The 20,927-nt window shown below is 41.2% G+C and overlaps 1 protein-coding gene across 2 annotated transcripts in view; it reads right to left on the bottom strand.

Annotated features, from left to right (window-relative positions):
* ABHD6 (abhydrolase domain containing 6, acylglycerol lipase) overlaps positions 1-20,927 on the bottom strand; it is a 150,813-nt gene that overhangs the window by 110,778 nt on the left and 19,108 nt on the right. The window contains exon 1 of one of the 2 annotated variants that reach the window (XM_078661493.1): positions 12,562-12,739. The exons of the other annotated variant lie outside the window; for it this stretch is intronic. The gene's annotated coding sequence lies outside the window, so the exon portion shown is untranslated. Of the gene's footprint in view, positions 1-12,561; positions 12,740-20,927 lie in introns of those variants that run through there. 2 annotated transcript variants of the gene reach the window in all.

Here is a 20,927-nt window from a genome sequence, read left to right as displayed (position 1 = left end):
GATCAGGCATTTGAAATTAAACGTAAGTTATTTATTTTGATAATCAATAGAATTAGGAAGCTAAACAAGGCAATTTTTGATTTTAAAAGAAATAGTAGATGGAAGAGAATAGTTAATCGTAGTAATTTTTGTGAAGTTTTTTCTGGAGAATGGATGCATAGTTCAAGCTGTGAGGCATTTTTTAATGAAGAGAGTTATTTCCAGGATAATGATTTGGTGCATGCAGTTGACACCAGTGGTCGTGCTTATGAAGTGAAAGATGGTTGTCCAGTTGAAAAAGAAAAACTTGTGACAACAGAGGCAGAAGAGTTGTTAGGTAATGAGGTTTTAGGAAGACGTGCTAAGGGTCCTGTGTACACCTGGAAGTGTAGTAGTATTTGCAGTGTGCGACAGGATTCCATCAATTTGCTTTGTGATTTTGTACGGTCATTTAACAAAAAAAGTTTGAAGCAGAAAATGATGTTGTTGCAAGAATTAGATCCTTGCAGAGTAAGAGAAGTGACAGGTTTGCATGGTCATTCACTGGCTTGTCTTTCCAGGAGAGTATGCCAGAGTGTTTTTCATCATTTCAGGATGCTAGCAGTGCATCATAACAAAGTGAGGAAATTAGTTAGAATGTTGTATTATGCTAAGAGTCCAGCAATTATGCTGAAACAATTATGCGCTGCTCTTTTGCATGGTTCTGAAATAGATGTGAAGAATATATGTGAAGAAATTGAGTTTTGTTACTTTGGAAGTAAAGAGGAGAATGTTGAAATTGAGCAAGAAGTAGAGGGTCATGTGGAAGATAGTGTACAGGTTTCCAGTACAGATAATTTCCAGAGGGAAATTGCGACGTTTGACGTGAAATCAAGTGAGAGGCCTAATTTCACTTGTGTGTGTTGTAGACGCACTTATTATAAGAATCAGACTAAGTTAGTGGATTTATATGCAAAAAGTGAAAGGGAAAATAAGAGTGAATGGAAGGATTTTGCAACATACTTGATGGTAGAAAATTGTTTTGATTTGGGATTGGATCAACGTGTGTGTACTTATTGTTGTAACAAATTAAAACAAAACCAGATGCCTGCTAGAGCAGTTCATAATAATCTGGAATTGGTTGAGATTCCTTCTGAATTGAAGGACTTAAATACTTATGAATCTATTTTGATTCAAAGTATCCATCCCTTTCAGGCTATTGTAAGAATGGAGCCAAAGACAGGGAAATTGCCTCCATCAGATTTACAGAGAGGATTAAAGGGAAGAGTTGTTTATTTGCCTCTAGATTTCAAGAAAAACATTAACACAATTGGAGTAGAAAAAGTGGAAGAGGAACCTCTGGTTATCTTAGTTAATGGGGTTCCGACAAAGAATAAGAAAATATGGCAAGATTTAGTAGATGTTAGGAAAGTTAAAAAGGCAACATTGTATTTGAAAAAAAATAATAAATACTATAAGAATGTATATGTTGCAGAAGAGGAAGTAAGTGAGGAAGAGGATAGCGATTTGTGTGCTGGTCAAATTGAGAAAGTAGAACCCTCTACTAGTGAAGAAATATATGAACATTATAGTGTTCATCCTTTGCATTCCAAGGAAGTCATGGGGAATGCTATTGAGTTGTTTCAAATGAAACAAGCCAAAGGGAGTCCCATTAGTGTTTGGGAGGAAAGTTTGGAAGCTCGGTGTTTCCCACAGCTTTTTCCAACAGGTCAGGGAGGAAGATATGATGAGCGACCTCATCAAATTCCTGCTTCTGAATACCGGACTTTGCGATTGTATGCAGGAGATGCTAGGTTTCGACAATGCATTCCTTATTTGTTTCATCTCCTGTTTGAAAGCGATCTGTCTGGACTGTCATATGCAGTGAACCACATCTTGAAAAGTGGTATACACATGCAAAACATCTCGGCAAGTGATTTTATGGATAAAGTGAATGTCCAAGATAGTATTTTGGATTCTCACCTGATTAATCTCATGGCGTGTCAGCGTGGTACTAATGAGTACTGGTACCGTCGTCATGGTGATTTAAAATGTATGCTGAGGAACTTAGGTACTCCCACATGGTTCCTCACTCTGAGTTGTGCCGAGTATGGCTGGGAAGACTTACTTCAATTTCTACGAGAGGCAAATGCTAACGTAGATAACATCGAATTCAAGACACCCGGAGAACTGTGCTCTTTGGATCCAGTCAATGTATGTAGGTACTTCAATCATAGATTTGAAGCTATGATGTCTTTCATCATGAATAAGAAGAATCCACCTCTTGGAGAGGTGTTGGATTTCTTCTGGAGAAAGGAGTACCAAGCAAGAGGTGCTCCTCATATACATATGTTGCTGTGGATCAAGGATGCACCTAAATTTGGAACGGATCCAGAAGACTCAGTGATGAGTTTCATCCAACAGTATTCTACGTGTGCTGTTCCAAACGCAAAGGAGAAGAAAAGCCTAAGAGAAAAAGTTCTGCGTTTCCAAAGCCATCGATGTGGAAAGTACTGCCGTCGTAAATTCCGAAACAAAGACAAGTTCTACACCAAATGTCGTTTCGGCTTTCCACGACCGGTGATTTCTAAAGGAAGAGTAAACAGTTTGATGTCTTCGCTGCGACATAATGTGATGAAGAAATCACCTAAAAACACATACAATTTGAAGAGGAACGAAGAGTCCAAGTACATCAACGACTACAACCCGGTGATTTTGTCCATGTGGAATGCTAACATGGATATACAGTTTGTGGCTGATAACTGTATGGCTGTGGCTCGGTATGTGACGTCTTACATCACCAAAAAAGAGAAGACAGAATTGAAGGATATGTGGGAGGACATTTCCCATGAAAAGAGCCTCAGCAAGAAGTTGTACAGTTTCAGTCTGAAGATGTTGTCGCATCGAGAAATCGGAGCGTACGAATGTTCTGACCGGTTGTCTTCAGCAAGTCTCTATGCCAAGTCCAGGAGTATCGTTTGGGCGAGTCTTGGTCTTGCTGCAACGCGTAATCGAGTTCTCAAACCTGTGCGGGAAATTGAGTATTTGGCGGAAAAGGAGCCAAACAGTACCGACATTTTGAAGACAAACATGTTGGATACATATTATCCAAATCGAAGCAGTCACCTCGAGAATGTTTGTCTGTATGAGGTTCTGCAAAATTACATATTCAAGAGGAACATCAAAGAAGATACTGAGAAAGGAGTGTATGCTGTAATAGGAAGTGAGGGATGTCTGGTCAAGCAAAGAAAATGCCACTTGATAAACCATCGAAAATTGAGTGGCGAATCTCCTGAAAAAAAGGAGTTTTTCTATTTAGCACTTTTGCAACTTTTCAAGCCTTGGCGTGCAGAAGAGGAACTGCTTGGAGATTTCCTCTGTTACGAAGACTCTTTCAATGCCGCCAAGGAGACCATAGAATGTCCTGCTTTTCCCAAATATGTAGAAATGTTGAATGCGGAAATTGAGCAGGAAGCAACGATTGCAGCCGAGATTGCCAGAGACAGTTCTCAGGACAGTCAGAGTTCTGCTTCATTGAGTCAGGATCCACTAGGAGGACCTCTTATCGAAAATGAAGCTGCCACTGCTATGAATGAAGTGGAAAGAGCCATGGCACATGCTCAAGAGGATGCGGTTAACTTAGAAGAGTTGGAAAGGCAACTCAACGTTGAGCAGAGGAAAATATATGACGAAGTTACCATGCAAATTGATCATGGATTAAGTCATGATAAGAAAGAGTGCTCATGTACGTCGTTGAAGCCTGTCCGACTGTACGTGAGTGGAGAAGCGGGAACTGGAAAAAGTTTCCTCATTAAAGCAATTTCATGCTATTTGCAGGAAAGGACAGAGTCATCGCTGTCTTGTGTTGTCACTGCTCCAACTGGACTGGCAGCACATAATATTAAAGGGATTACTTTACATCGTTTACTGATGCTGCCAGTGGAGCATGACAACAAATTAGAATATCACAAGCTATCTGGAGATGCTTGTTTTGAAGTTTCAAGAATCTTGAGGAAAATGAAACTTCTTATCATTGACGAAGTAAGCATGGTTTCCAATGTCATGCTTGCCTTTGTGCATTTGAGGATGCAAGAAGTTCTCAAAACAGAGTATGATGTGTTATTTGGTGGCAAACACATCATTGTTTTCGGAGATCTTTTGCAGCTGACACCAGTGAAAGGGCAACCTGTGTTCAAAATGCTCACGCATGAAGATACCAGGAAGTGCCTAGGCAGCATTGGCAACGTCAATATATGGTTAAACTTCAATTATGCTGAACTGCATGAAAATATGCGTCAGGCGAAGGATGAAGTTTACAAGACTATTCTACAAGATGTTAGAATTGGAAAAGTGACCGAGCATGGGAAAGAAGCTTTACATGCACGATTACTGTCAAATTTATATCCAGAACAAGATGTTGTGCCTGAGAATATTTTTCAGAAAATTACTGAAAAGAAATCTGGAATATGTTTGATGCCAACTCTTGCAGAATGTGCCAAATTTAACAACAAAATGTTGCATTTAGAAAAGCAAGAGATTGTGAAACTGGAAGCTATTGATAGAGTAGAGCATATGGGATCAACAATTATTTTGTCTGAGAATCTGAAAACAAAATTGGATTCATTAGAGAAGAGTATATCTAAAACTGCAGGTTTTGAAAAGACTCTGAATGTGTGCTTGAACTGCCGTATAATTTTAAGAAGGAATTTACATGTTGAAAGAGGTCTGGTAAATGGATCAATGGGTAATGTTGTTGATTTTGTGAAATACAGAAATAGAGATGGAATTGAATTTTTAAAAATTAAATTTGATGGCATTGAGGAAGTACAGCTAATTGCTCGTTGTTCTGCTAGATTTTTGCTTGTAAAAGACTTATATGTTCGCCGTAAGCAGTTTCCTGTTTGCTTGGCATATGCGGTGACAATCCATAAATCGCAAGGTTTAAGTGTAGACAGTGCATTGGTGAATATTGGCAGTTCTGTGTTCAAGGAGGGTATGGCATATGTGGCATTGTCACGAGTTAGAACTTTATCGGGATTGTACTTGATTGAGTGTGATGTCACAAACATTTGTGCAGATCTAGATTGTGTTAAGGAATACAATAGGTTAAGAAGAGAGTATGCGCTACATTTGCCTCAGTTTCCTTTGTTTGAGAAACGTCTGGTAGGCCGGAAACGAAGAAATGAGAACAATACTGGGGAGGTTATAGCAAAAAGACAAAAAGTGAATGAACCTAAAATTACAAGCAGAAACAAAAAGGATTCTGTTGAAGATGTTGTTGGTTTTCAATTTGAAAACAGTTCTGGTGTCAACTGCTATGCTAATGTAGTAATTAATGTTTTGTTTTCTCTAAAAAATGTAAAAGAAGAGATTGTGGTCAATTCTGATCAAAGATTTTGCGGTTTGTTAAATTCTGTGTTAGAGAAATGTACCACTGATAGAAGAAACATAGAAAGTGTGTCTGAAATTCGAAATCTGTTAGACAGATGTTCAGGCCAAACACAATTCTCTCAAAATATTCAGCAAGATTGTCAGGAGTTTTTAATGTATATGCTTGATGTATTACATGCTGAAGGTGTAGATGTAGATCAGCTGTTTGGGCTTTCTTATCAATGGCAGCATGACTGCGAGAACTGTATGATATCAAGTACTACTAGTGTAGACTCAGAAAGATTTATATATTTAACTTTGCCAGACAGTAAATCAGTCTCCTTTAATAAGCTAGTAAAAGCTGCTAATCACAACATGGAGTGTAGCCAATGTAAATCTGAAATGATGTCCACATTATTTATACGAACATATGGCCAGTACGTCATTTTAATGTTCAAACGATGTAGGCCTGATGGAACAAAATTGACAACTTTAATAAAAAAATTTGTAGCTTCGCAGTTGTCAATATCAGGAAGGACTTTTGTAACTACAGCAATTATATATCATGACGGCCCTTCAATATCATCAGGACATTACACAGCTTATTTAAAGTCTAGAAATGGCTGGTCATTCTGCAATGATTCTGTTTTAATTTTCAAAAAAAAATTGCCGTATGACCTTAAAAACTCTTACCTGGTGTTTTTAAAACCAAAATTTTAGGGAAATAATCTCGGGATGTGCTCTGTGGAATTTCAAGAAGTTCTAATGGCTCCTACACAATTTGGCCTTGAGGATAAGTGTAGTTCAGAGACATAACTTCTAATCATAGGACTGGACATCATGGAGATATATATGCACTTTGAATGAGTTCAGAAAAACTGTTTCTTTTTATAAGCTAATTGAAGCAGCCAATCAAAACATGGAGTAGAGGGAATGTAAGTCTGCAATGCTGTCTACTGTTTTACATTGCTTTGTGATTAAAAGTGATGTAGAGAATTAAATAATTGTTGTAGTCATAGAGGTAGTGTAAGTCTGCTTCATATTAAGCAGTATCAGTGTCATAGGAAATGTAGAACATGACTGAGCAAGAAGGGGAAGATATTACTATTCCAGGATTGTGAAAATGATCTTCAACATTTTAATTCTGAAAGTTGCGGAAATGCCAAATGATGGGATTGGCTAACAAGAAATCCAAGAGTTATACATGGCTCTGACAAGATTTGGCCTTGTGGAATCTTGTGGTAGAGAGCAAGAAGTCATTTATTGTATGTAACATGTTTTTAAAAACGATGGAGATTTTCTTTCAGAAAGTGGCGGGCTGAAAGTAATAACAGCACAAAAGAGTGTAAGCTATTCATAGGACATCCTTGGACGTCATGGAAAGTAAGTTAACTTTAAGGAGTTCTGATTTTTGATTTCTGATGTTGTATGGGTTTTTTAAACACAATCATTTTGATTGTGGTTTTTTTTCCCCGCTGTTACATGATGAATACCTTCAAGTCACTGTTTTTAGTGAATTTTGATACATTCTGAGAACAGCAAAAATAAACCATTTAACATGTATAATTAATTCTGTACTGTTTGCATTTATGATGTATATGTAGAACTGTGTAGGAGGCATGGAGAAGGTGAGGCTTCTGTAAGTGTCAAAGTTGTTGCATGCAGTGCTGCACTTCTGCGTATTCTTTCATATGCTAGACTACATCTGCACAATGAGATACCTAAGCAAAGGAAACACAAGTGATGTGATTGTGAAATGAGCAAAATAAATTGCATGTATTTCAATTACATCACCTGTGTTTCCTATCATTACGAATCACATTGTGCAGATCAAGTTTAGGTCTGTCCAGGGAAACATAGGAGGTTTGGACTTTGTTGAAGATTGCAGTGGACATGACTCACTTCATTGGTAGACCTTCACATGTATTATGTCCTCTATTCTCTTCAACAACTCGAAATTTCATTTGCAACCCTGAGTAGGCCTCACCTGAAACAAAACTCTGGATAGTAGACATCTTATTGGCATCCTGAAGCAATTATTTTAAATTTTAGTGTCTTGCGACACTTTTCTGAGACAACAGCAATGCAAAAGATGCACCATGTTTTAAGATAGGCCTCACTTCATCTGCATCAAGATAGTGTTAGTTTAAAATGTATATCTTTAGGACTGTGTAGCTTCTGTAAGTGTCAAAGTTATTGAAAAACTGTTTGTCCTTCAATCTTTGCCCTTGTCTTTTGTAATTTTTTAATACATGTTTTTATATTTTTCAAATGTTTGTTCTCTCTTTCACAGATTGAAAGTATAAAAATAAAAAATGAGTAATTTAACGACAATTATAAGGTAAATATTTTGTACTCTTTTCGTTACATTTCTATCACATTGAACTACTATTAGTTCCACTGCTTCATTTCTTTAATCCTCAGTTTCCTGCCTTTGCTACTTCCCTCATTCCTTTCTCTATTACCTACTTACTCAACTCCTTCCACTCTTTTTCTCAGTCCCTTTCTTCTCATAGTTCCTCACTCTTGTTCACTCACTCCGTCTCTATTACTCTTAGTGTCTTTGACTGATCACTGTATCACTATTTGTTCATAATGCTTTCTCTGTGTAGTTGAAGCACACTAAGGGGCATATTATGAATGCAGCCAATAAAATTATTGCTCTTTTTATTGGCAGAAAACTGGTGCAAAAGCGGCTTTAGCGGCAGTTTTCTGCCACAAAAGCAGCTTTAGCGACACATTTCTGCCGATAAAAGCTGCAAAACTTTTATTGCCTATGTTGATAATATGCCCCTATGTTATTTACATTAGGGCTATATTGTCCAGTATAACAATCAAAATTGCTCTCCAAAGACACCAGGCAAAGCAGACGCTCCCTCAAACAGATCACCAAGCGCAATTTACCCTACTTACAGCCTAGCCTGTTCTCTGTCGAGACTTTAGCAATCTTTAGAGCACAAGATAAGATCTTTTCACATGGAAGAGCCAGACGTATTGCAATTCTACTTAAGAAACAAGCATTGGCATAGACAATAGGTCTCGCCTTTGGGACCTTATACGTGTTTAGCCATGCAACAGTTGATGTTGCTGCACCAAGGATATTATGCTGCATAACTAAATACTTAGAAGGTCCCAAAGTCGATACCTATTGGCTATGCCAATGCTTGTTTTTCTTTCACTTCGTTATCTATTTTGTTTTTCACAATTATACCCTCTTCTGTCTGTTCTTTGGTAAATAGATCTATTAAACAGTATTTTTTCTTTACTCCCTATAGCTGTCTTTCTTGAAACATCACTCTCTGTTTACTTTCCTTATACTTACACTTTTTTTTAAAAAAAAATTTTTTTTTTGGTTAGCTCCCGGTCCGCGTACCGGGAAGCTAACCCGGGAGCGAACCAAAAGAAATAGAGCTTGCCAGAGTGCTAAACATTGTAGCAATTTTTTTGGAAAGGGAAGGTAGTTCTGAAAAGAACTTTTTTTTTTATATTTTTGTTGTTTTATAATTTTTTTTTATTTTTTGTTTTTTTGTATTTTTTGAACGATTTTATATTTTTTTTTGTTTTTTTTGTGGGGGGGGAAACAACAAAAAACAGGCGTTGAAAAGGGCTCAACAGGAGCAAAAAAAAAATTACTGGGGGCGGTTAGGGCAATCATGGTGTTCATACGCCAGGTTCAGTGCATTGATGCTCATGTTGCCACAAGCTAATAATGCACGACAGTGCATACATAAGTGAATCATGTGCCCAAAATTTGGTTGGATATTTGGCACAGTTTCCCGTGCCTCCTCTGGTGATAAAGAAACCGATGTTGTTGGTCTCGCCACAGGAGTTGGTCGAGGATTGTCCATCATATCCCTTAATTCCGCCCGGCTGTAATTTAGGGGATGTTTCCTCGTCATGTGCCTATGCATGGTATGATTACCATAGCTGTATTTTTTGTCCGTCCCTCTGGACAATTGTTCCTTGCATATGAGGCATGTTGCGTACCTGGCATTGACCTTTTTTTGGCCACGAGGGATGGAAAAAAACTGCCAGATGAAACTGGGTTTCTTTCTTGAAACCCGGGGCAACTCTTCCAGGAATTGTGGTTGTTCTCCCTCCTCATCCATCTCTTCATCTTCCTCCTCAGTGTTGGTAACCACCTGGGGAGGTGGTCCTCTCTTCCCATGAGGAGGTGGAGGTGGTGGTGGGGGTGCACCAGCTGAAGCAATCAGTGAAGCCATTTTCATACAATCAAAATAGGTCTTCCAAGAAGCAAAATAGGTCTTCCTCTCACAATAATGAAAGTCAGAGTGAGGAAAGAAGGAGTGGTTTTCATCATTTGGAAAAAACAATACTTCTCAACCAATGAAAAGTGTTATTTTTAGGTCACATGACCTAGCCTTCCATAATTATGAAACTAAAAGTGAAATGAACCAATGAAAAGTTTTATTAACAAGTCACATGACCTCTCACGCTCATGTTACGCGCTGCGGAACGCTCCCCGGTTAGCTTCCGGGTCGCTCCCCTTCGCGCCCCGGTCCGCGCCCCGGGACACTTCCGGGTGCGCTAACGCGATACGTCACAAGACGCATTTCGCGGCAACGCGATACGTCGCGCTTTCGCGCCGGGGATCGCTTCCGGGGAGTTGCGTTTCGCGCCTCGGTCCGCGCCCTGGGGCACTTCCGGGTGCGCTAACGCAGTACGTCATAAGACGCATTACGCGGCAACGCGATACCGTCACTATGTTGATTTGTTACCGGTTCGCGGACCGGATCGCGGAATCGAATTGAGCTAACGGGAAGCTTCCCGGTTAGCGGACCGGGAGCGAAACAAAAAAAATATTTAAAAAAATTTATTAATAAACATATAAAATATATTTTTGGATTTAAAGAAGAATACATTTTACAGCTGTAGATATTAGCTTTTAAAAAACCAATGAAATTCACTGAAAAAACCATAGGTTATAGACCATATATAGTTAGGAATTAGCATTTACAAAACCTTGAAAATTCACTGAAAAACCCATAGGTTATAGACCATATATAGTTAGTAATTAGCATTTAAAAAACCTTATTTTACTCACACAAAACCATTGAAATTCCATATATAGTTAGTTGTACTAACTATATATCGCGCACCCGCAATCCACTGCTGATGATGTCACATATTACATCATTCATGACATGGTCAGTGACATCACTGATTACATCACTGATGACATCTCAAATGACATCAGTCATGACATCACTGATGACAACATCCAGTGACTGTATGTTTCTGTAAAGTTAAAATATGTCTTACATATTGAAGAATGAGTGGATTTATAAGTGTCTGGATGAAGGATTTAGTAGGTGCATGACTGACTGTATGAGTGAGTGATTAAATGTGTCTCACTGAGTGCATGGGTTAGTGACTAAACTGTCTTAATTTCTGCATCATTATATCTTTTGTTCTGTAAACTGCTGCATGTGTTGATCAGTAGCTATATGAGTAACTATATGGGTTATTGATTGGTTGCCCATGTATTTGTATGGGAGACTGAGTGTGTGTGTGGGTGTCTGGGAGGTGTATGACTCTGTGCATAGATGTGTGAGCAGTTGATTCACTAGATGTATGGGTTCAAAAGTGCATGTGGAAACAGCTGTATGGGCGGTTGACTGTGTGCATGAGTGTATTGGTGAGTGAATGGATATCTCAGTGCTACATGTCAAAGTAAGTACATATGTAAAACACAGTACATGTGAGAGTTGACATATATAAATAACTGTGCATAAGAGCCAGTGAATGTGTGAGTGGCTGTATGGATCATTGTGAACTTGTATCCGGGATTGTATAAGAGAGTAAATATGTGTTAGTATGTGTTTGAATAAGTAAGGTGTGTATAACTGTATAGTTGAGAAAATGGAGGTGCGATTGATTCTTTGCATGACTGACTAGGTGTGTGTGTAACTTCATGGAGGAGTGACAGTCTGTGAGTGTCTGTTTACACTGAGTGTATCTAAGGTTATATTACAGTCTGAAGAAGTTCATCGTATTATCACATGAATGATGTCATCAGTGATGTGATCAGTAATGTCAAATGAGATGTCATCAGTGATGTCATCAGTGATGTCATTTGAGATGTCATCAGTGATGTCATCAGTGATGTCATTTGAGATGTCATCAGTGATGTCATCAGTGATGTCACTGACCATGTCATGAATGATGTAATATGTGACATCATCAGCAGTGGATTGCGGGTGCGCGATATATAGTTAGTACAACTAACTATATATGGAATTTCAATGGTTTTGTGTGAGTAAAATAAGGTTTTTTAAATGCTAATTACTAACTATATATGGTCTATAACCTATGGTTTTTTCAGTGAATTTTCAAGGTTTTGCAAATGCTAATTCCTAACTATATATGGTCTATAACCTATGGTTTTTTCAGTGAATATATATATATATATATATATATATATATATATATATATATATATAGCGTTTCTCTGTGTTGCTGGGTCAGAAGAGGTCCTATGGAATAAAAGTGCCTGAAAACTCAGTATTCCTCGTGTGCATGCTGTGCTCTCTTCCACGTGGAGCAGGGTATTTTTTTGTCCGTTTTTTGGTGCACGATTGAAACTTTGCACATGGTGTGTGAATAAAGTAAAAAACTTTTTACAAACTACCTGTTGCTGTGCCGTGACATCAGCCGATACATATTGGGCGAGAAGAAACACAGATATATATATATATATATATATATATATATGAGATAACTAATATATAAATATAACACAATATGCATAAGTATTCAATAAAAATATTAATAAAACAATATCAACTATATTTAATTATTCAGTAACTTCCCAACCAATAACTCTACAAATCTAGAAACACACACCAACAATAAAACTAAAATAAATCCATATAATATAATATATAGAAAATTATTATCAATCCCATACTTAAAAACAAGTAATTAAAAATTCATTATCACTTAATTAACTTCCCACCCTATCCCACTCCAAATCCAACAACCCGCTACAACCACTATAAATTACTACTAACAATTACATAAAAAAATCTAAATCACTCAAAAGTACAAACAATATTTAGATAAATTAATAACAATTATACAAAGATTGACACATCACATTTATATAAACACACTAAAACACATTTAAATATTCAAAAACCGATATTTTTAACATTTATATTATTAAAAACGATATTTTATAAAAACTAAATTCTGAAGAATATTACTTACCTAAAACACATTATTCTTGACAACTATATTTCTGCAGCACAATATTTTTGTATCACAATTTTTTTTCCGATATTTCTGTCTCCTGATGTTAAAAACTCTATATTTTGTCCACAGTATTGTCTGCTTGATACAAAAGTAAATGAGTTCAGACAAGCACCAGCATTCGGACATTGGACACAAAGAGCCCGATTACGATCTCAGTCATAAAGCCTCCGACCTTAGGTCGGAGGCCTTACGACAGAGATCGTCGGTTTCAATTCCAAACGGCTGATTGCAATACAACTGGTCAGAATTGAAACTGGCAAGTCATTCTGTCTGGCTTCCGAAGGGCTCCAGAAGCCCGTCTGCCAGTTGGAGACTAGCCTGTAATCTAAATGGAAGGCGTTTACGCCTTCTGGATTACGATGCACGGTTTCCATCAGGGTTTCCACGTCGGCCTTACCGACATACCGACATGGAAACCCTGTCAAAAATTGTCTTTGGGGTCCCTAGCAGGGCCTCCTTCTATTTTCAACCTCCGGTTGGGGACCAAGGGGTCGCCATAGGTGCCCCCTTGTTGAACCCTGCACGTTGTGGCAGGCACCTTAGCGTGCCTGCCAAGGGGTGCAGGGATGAACACAGACTCCCATAGAGGAAGGGGAGTTTATGACCGCACCATGTGCGTCCACATAGTGATTAGTCGATCGGTCAGTCCGTTTCCGTGATGGTATCGGGCAGACGCAAGTCCGCCCGACATCGAAATAAGCCCCCAAGTCTAAATGGTCTGAGTTAATCAATCAGTACAACACCAGAGCTTTACTGAGTATTTTCATGTCATGGAGAAAGGTTGTAAGACCTACAAAAAGAGACATCCTTATCTGGTTTTGGTTTCACCATTATCACCATTAAAGATTCCCTCATTGTTTTCGGAACTACCTGTTCTCGTACACTTACAAAGAGACCAGCAATAGTTTACACGTTTATATGAAGTGTACAAATAATACTCAATTTGGAGTCCATAAGTATCAGAAATCTATCCTCTCTGCATGTCTCATAAAGACAATTACCAGATCTGCCAACCTAAGAATGCTTGTCACCATGTGAGCGTACAGGGAAGAAGGCATGGCCTTAAAATGGGGGCAGGACCATGGCGAGCAGGACAATGGATACCCCTGGTACCTTTCCCTACAGCAATGAGGTTCTCATCTGGCACCACGCTCACGCCCTAGAGAGGTTTTAAATGGAGCCCAACTGTGAAGAAAGTTCACACTGGAGCTGGAAACGCTGTCTGTGCAAGAATTTTCAGCTCACTGTGGGATTGTTCATCTTCATTGTTGTTGGCCTATGATGAGGCAGGAAACTGTGTGTCAAAGACAGCACTATGTGGGTGAGCAGATCTGAAGTACATGTCCCTCTCCCATTACAGGTGTTGACTGTAGGTGGTGTAGATGATTCTCTAATGAATCTTAAAGGTTGACTATTCTCTGTTTTTCTTTTTCTGCCATGAGTGCTTCCACTCTTCAAGTTCTTTGGAGACTTCCCTCTTCTACACAAATAATTCTAGACCAGAGTTGGGCCCATGTGTAGATCACACTGAAAGGGGGTAGATTTTAGATCACTTTGAAGAACATCAACATCCTGTTAGTCACTGAATCAAAAAGCAAATGGAGACTTTTTTCATTGCAGCAAAGTCATGAATATTCAAGAGCAAACAAACATTCAGTGATGTTTGGGAACAATTATAACTTTGCTGCATCTAAAATCGGAATCTCTCACTGCTTACTTAGGGTCCGGACAAAGTACAGGTTTGATATTTTTACTGCGCAGAAAACATTTTTTTGTAAAGGGTCAAAGGAGAAAAATGATACAAAAGTGATGAATCATGCTCTAAACTAAGGTTACTTAGATTCTCTTGTGACGGTTATGCCACGGTTACAAATGTGAATACTTGGAAATGAAGGGCCAATAACTGATAGTGGCGCGCGCCCTTCTGGGAACACGAACAAAGGGGACAGAGTTCAAGGTTCGTCTAAGTACACATAAGCTATATCACTGAGTTTAAACTCTCGCTGTCCAGGTCAGGGATGTCGGCGCGCGCTCTTTGACCTCTACAGTACTCAGTCTGAGAACCTGTCGGTCATGATAGTAGCATTTCGAGAGAACTAAGAAATGTGAGGCTGCTGGTTTCGCGTTCAGCAGAGCAAGAGCGATATGCAAACAACGTGGTTCAAGACATTTTAGTTGTGTGACTGTCTGGGCGAGGTGCCCATCGCTTGTCACTGTGTCTACATATATGCCCCACCAGTCCTAACTGTGATCTGTTCCCAGGCAGTTTCCGCAACCCTCCTTGCCTCGGTTTGGTGAGTTGTTCCCATTCCATCCAGCCCGCAATATTCCCCTGATCTGAATCGGGAAAAGTTCCCTGCATGCCATTGTTTTAGGCTATGGTAGTTTTCAATTCTGTCCATGTGTGTAAATGTTTTTTAAATCTATCATTTTTGTGCAATAAATATTAGTGAGTATTAATATTGTTCATTGTGGATCCAATGCGCAAATGATGTTAATATGATTACAGTTGAAACGAGTTTAATAAGAGGGTATGGAAGTGTGTTTATTAACATAAATTAGTTGGCCCAAATTTGTGTGAAAACTCTACCGTGAATAAAATGGATGCTGATTCTGTCTTTCACTCTTATATTCACCACCTCCATCATGTCCCCCTGCAGGGGCGGCCTTAGGCATGTGCAAGCTGTGCACCTGCACAGGGCCGCCAAACCCCAGGGGCCGCCACGCCAATATATATCCTTAATAAAATAATCCTCCGAGGATGGATACATATTGGCAGGGATTTGGCTTCCAAACACCCTGCCCCCCCCCCCTCTTCACTGGCCTCCGCGCCTGCGTTCCTCCTGGTTCCTGATTGGCTTCTTTTATTCCCTACCTACTGATGGCCACGACGTGTGTCACAATACCCTCCTCTTCCTAAATGTTATCGTTCTGAGACGAATTCGGAAGGGTAGGAGCAGCCGCAGGTACTGGTCATCTAACGCCTTTTCTGGACGTTTTATAAAAACACCTTACTGAGCTCCGGGGGGCTCCGCCCGGACCCCCTCATCCGGGGCCCCCTACCTACGCTCCCTGCCCAGGGCCACCATGAGCCTAGAGCCGCCCCTGCCCCCTGTGCATCAAGTCCCCCGGCGTGATGCTGGGACAGTTTTTTTGACTGTTATGAATACAAGGCTTTCAATGAAACCACTAGTTTTCTACCCAAGGTCTTTCTGCTGTAGTCAGCCAGGCAAACTAGTCCTATTCATTTGTGTGTACTGATATTTTTAAATGTTTCATATTTTGTTGGAACATATCAGGAGGGCAGTGGCGCAGAAAATGCAGGGTGCTTTCTTAGGATAGGACAGTGCTTAGGTGTTAAGGTATTGATGTTATTTTTTCAGGTTTTCTAAAGAGTTATTACTAACAATCCTGCTATTATGAACCTGCAGTTTTGGCTAATTTATTATGCAAAGATTGTGTATAAGACCCCTTGATTTTGGACGGGAGCCAGTAGAGTTTCCTGGTCTATAAGGGATGCTGTCCGACTCTGTCTTTATTTTGCTGTACAATTGGGCCTTAGGGCGATTTCTGATTTTTTTACTATTCTGTAATAACTCTGTATTTGAGCCTTCAAGGTATTTATACTGAGCCACTTCTTTTTGAGATTTCTGTAATAAAAGACTAAAGTTCCTATGATCTAGAACTCAATGATACTCTGCAAAACTGATGCCTTGGAGGGTGCCTTTTTGCACAATTATTTTCCATGGGAGAACCGTATGAAGTAAAATGTAAGGGTTTTTTAATTTTACGGTGTCCGAAAATATTGAGGTATGTTATTTGCTCCCACACGTGCTCTGGCCCAAAATCATGTTAACTCGCCATCCTCCTTTGTCATTGCTCTAGGCCCTGTGAAACTTGCACCCAAGTGCTGATGCCGAGAACTGTCCTCTTGAAGGCATTCCTCTGGACTTTGGGAGTTGTCCTACCTGGCCCAGGTATGGCCTCCAAGGCTGCCTCCCTTTTACCTGTTTGGGTACTATTAGATGATGGTATGAGAGAAACTCGGTTGTGAGATGTCATAAGCCCAAGGACAGTGAATTAACATTAAGTGGAGAAGTTTACACAGCATGGTCAGTCTGTGTCTGGCTGAATATCTGCAGGGATCTCATTTATTCATCATGACAGGTCATGTACATTAGTAGAATCAGGAGTTGGATAACCTTTAAAAAAAAGACACCACTATTCCTTGGGTTTGTACATAATAACAGTTTCTAACTATGTGCTCCAGTGTTCAACGGCATCAAAAATAGTGTGTACATCTCCTCACAGGACCACACAGTCTTTTGTTAGAGGGTGGATTCTGTCTCTACCAGGTTTGCACAAACCAGATACAGTACCATCAGTGTTGGTTCTCCTAACCCTGCCCTCAGGGCCACAGCCTGTTTGCTGCAGTTTCTCAGGTCCTTGTTTGAGTGATTTGATCCTGAAGAGGTTGTTTTTTTCATTCTGGTATATGTAGTCCTTAATTTATATTGGACACAGTATCCTAGACTGAATCGCCCCCTACCTCCAAAGGAGGCAAAATATTGTCCCACCACCCATGTTTATTTCAGTTCCTATCTTCACACACTGTGACCTTCCCCAGGGCTCAATCCTCTCTCCTCTACTGTTAAATTTTTACTTTACTCCCTCATCAGGCCTAATTAGGTCCTTCAGCCCAACGCTTTACAATTCCACAGACAACACACAGATAATACTAAAATAAGAAAAGGCACAGGAACTAGAGTGGTCTAGACTTCACCCGTTTATGTGTGCCATTGATGAACAGATGGTAAGTACCCATCTTAAACTCAAATCCTCCAAAACTGAGATCATGACCCGTGCAGAAGATTAGCCACCAATCTGCTACTGTTTCGCCAAAAGAAAAAGAGACACCACCGTCTATATCAAAGGAAGTAATAAACCTCAGAGTGCTTATGAATTCCAACCTATCCTTGGTCCTTCAAATAACTCAATTCATAAAAAGCTTCTTCAATACAATGGAAACACTCCAAAGCATCTTCCCACACACAGGGTACATACAAAAACAACAGACCTGCTAATGGTCACTTCTCACTTCGCAAATTGCTAAGATTCAAATGCTGCAGCAAGACAGCTCCCACACCCGAGTCCAAGGGGATTCGTCATACTAATGCTTCAAGCACTTCACATTACCAATTAACAGAAACTCTACCTTCAAGGCACACTGCATGGCCCACAGGGCCTTCCAAAGGAAAGGTATATTGCTTGTTTAAGCAAAATTCCATAAATACTCCGAGAAGGAACATTCTGTTCTACACTAGTCCCTCACCCATCTGTCCTCTCCTACAAGAAGAGCTTCGGTGGAACATCATTTTTAATACACGTTTGGCACTCACTTCCAGCTAAGACAAGAAAAATATAAAAATATCTCAAGTTCAGTAAAGAGGTAAATACTTAGGGGGTCATTAGGATGTCTGGCGGATTGCCTCCGCCAGGCTGGCGGTGGCCACAGCCAGCCTGGCGGATGCAATCCACCAGACATCCTTCCCTGAATCCCCCCCCCGCCATATTACAATGGCGGGGGGGACCGCAGCGGGTGAAAACACTGCCCGCCTGTTTTCCGCCCCGGTCGCCTTGCGGCCGGGGCGGAAAATGATGTCTATTAGACACCGCCAGCCATATTAACATGGGCTGTGTGTCATGCCTTTCCGCGGCGGCAATGCCGCCACGGAAAGGCAGGCGGTGTTCATTCTGGGGGCCCGTGAAGCAGAGTGGGGACATGCACAAGGGGGGTACTTGTGTTACCCCCCCACATTTACATAAACAAAGCGGCAGGCATCGCGCGGTGCCTGCCGCATTGTTTATGTAAATGCTGCAAAGCATTTTTAGTATTGTGGCGGGCGGTGCAGGGAGCACCGCCCACCACAATACTAAAAATACAGGATGTGCCCGCCACTGTGGCGGGCACATCCTAATACCCCCCCACGGGACCCCCGCCCTTATGGTGGGCGGTCCCATTTACCACGAGGATGGCGGGCGGGCAAAGTCCGCCCGCCATCCTAATGAGGCCCTAAGCTTTTTCCTCAATTAAGAATGCAGAACCACCATGATGGCCTGGTTTAATAAGAACTGAATAACCTCTGCAATCTGCCCCAAAAAGGTCAAGAGTGATCAAAATTTGGCAATTACCTTAGACCCACTTAATAAACAAGTTGCGTCTCTCTCAATCTCCCTCCACCACAATACTCTTCCAGCCAGGCATTCCCCCATGGAGTAGCATGCCACCTGCCCACTAATGCACTTCAGTCCCTCAACAGAAGTATTAACCGCTATACAAACACAAGTACACCACAACATATAGGAATGCACATACGTGCTTTGGTGCTTGTTAGAACTGGGGGTCTCTAGTTGGCAGGGGTAGGTACCACTGTCCAAATAGGGACCCTTGCTTCTAGTCAGGGTAAGGAGGAGACCCTCTGAGATATCCCCTGCTCACCCTCTAGGTAGCTTGGCATGAGCAGTCTAGGCTAACCAGAGGCAATGTGTAAAGTATTTGTACCAACACTCACAGCAACACAGTGAAAACACCACAAACTGACTCCACAACAGTTTAGAAAAATAAAGGTATTTAATCTAAACTACACAAGACCAAAACGACAAAAATCCAACATACACAGTTCAAGAATATGGTTTCAAAAGAGTTCTTAAGGTTTGCGATCAAGTTCTTTAGGTTGCGATAGAATAATCCACAGATGCGTGAAAAGTTCACAGTTGCGTCACGTTTACTCACAGTACCTTTTTGTTGCGACAAAGGTCCAAAAGCAGAAGCTGGTGCGGTGGAAAACAAGCGATGCATTGCTCCTGAGACCCTGGGGAGGCGATGCAACAACCCCGCTGCAGCAGCGGGCGTGTTGCGACGAATCCGGTCTGTATGGAGAGGAAGGCCACTTGTATGGATTCCGGTGCGGAGGTTCCGTAGGAAGTTTGTTCTCGCAAAAGGCATGATGCGACGATCTTTGGAGTTGCGACGATCTCCGGAGCGACGATGCACGGACCAGAGGTGATCTTCTCTCTCGCAGCTCCTCGACGCGATGGTTTCTGCGATGATACTCGCAGCGACGTGATGCTGTCCGCAAGCAAGCAGTGCGGCGATCTCACCCAGCGACGACAGGCTCTGCGACGACACTCGCAGCGATGTTTGACTTTCCCGCACCGGTCTGGTGCGTCCCGCAAACGAAGGATGCGACGGCTCTGGCAGCGGCGTCAGGCGCTGCGACGATCTCGACCTTCGTAGTGGCGGGAAACTTCTCGCACTGTTGGGGATGCGCTCCGCAAGCGAGCGATGCGACACTTTTCAATTGCAAAAGTCTCTCAAGCTTAGTTTCAAGCTTCCCAGCACAGGTACAACTTCCAGAGGCCCCAAAACTGGATCAAGCACTCTAGGAAGGACAGAACTCTCTCAGCAGAGTTCAGGAAAGCTGGGGGTGAAGTCCTTTTGTTCCTGGGACTTCAGAACAGGGAGCCAGCTCTTCTCAGGCCCTTGGAGATTCCTTCAAGACAGGGGACACAGCACACTAGCAAAGTCCTTCCCCTCTCCTTGGCAGCAAAGCAACAGCAGGTCAGTCCAGCAGAGCAACAGCAGGACAGTCTTCCTTCTTCAGTTTCAGCTTTCTCCTTGGCAGAGGTTCCTTCTTGATTCCAGGATGATCTAATTTTCTGTTGTCAGGGGTCCTGTACTTATACCCCTAAAAGTCTTTGTTCTCTTTGTGCAAGTGGGCCCTGAGCCCGGTCTGAACCAGTTCTGGGTGTCTCCTGAGTACTTTGTTTTCCTGGCTTCGCCTTTCCTTTCAGGGTGAGGGGCAGGGTCTTCAGCCGCCCAGCAGGAGGTGGAGCCAGCATTGTGGAAGGCAGGCACAGCTCTATTCAGGCCCAGGTGCTAACTCCTCCCACCACTCCAGTTGCAGATGCAGTCATTCAGCCTAGGGCTGACTCAGCCAGCCTCCTGGGGCATCCCCAGCCCCTGTCACTCTCAAACCAGAATCCACAAACAGGCCAAGGCACACAGAAGGGTCAGACAAGAGAACAGCAACTTTCTAAAAGTGCTGTTCTCAAACACAGGATTTAAAAACAACCTTTCCTAAAAGAGGTGTTATTAAATTCTGAGTTCAGGAATATTAGATACTTATGTCCCATCTTGTTCCTATGAGAAGAAATGCTGGAAGCCACTGTAGCCAGCACCCCCCATGTTAATCTATGGAGCAAGATAGCCTTACAATAGTGAAAAGCGAAAATGGCTGCCATTCACTATCAGAGCATGT

The sequence above is a fragment of the Lissotriton helveticus genome, chromosome 9, assembly GCF_964261635.1.
Source record: "Lissotriton helveticus chromosome 9, aLisHel1.1, whole genome shotgun sequence".
Lineage (NCBI taxonomy): Eukaryota > Metazoa > Chordata > Amphibia > Caudata > Salamandridae > Lissotriton > Lissotriton helveticus.
The sequence above is the reverse complement of the archived record's forward strand: the minus strand, read 5'-3'. Positions and strand labels throughout refer to the sequence as shown.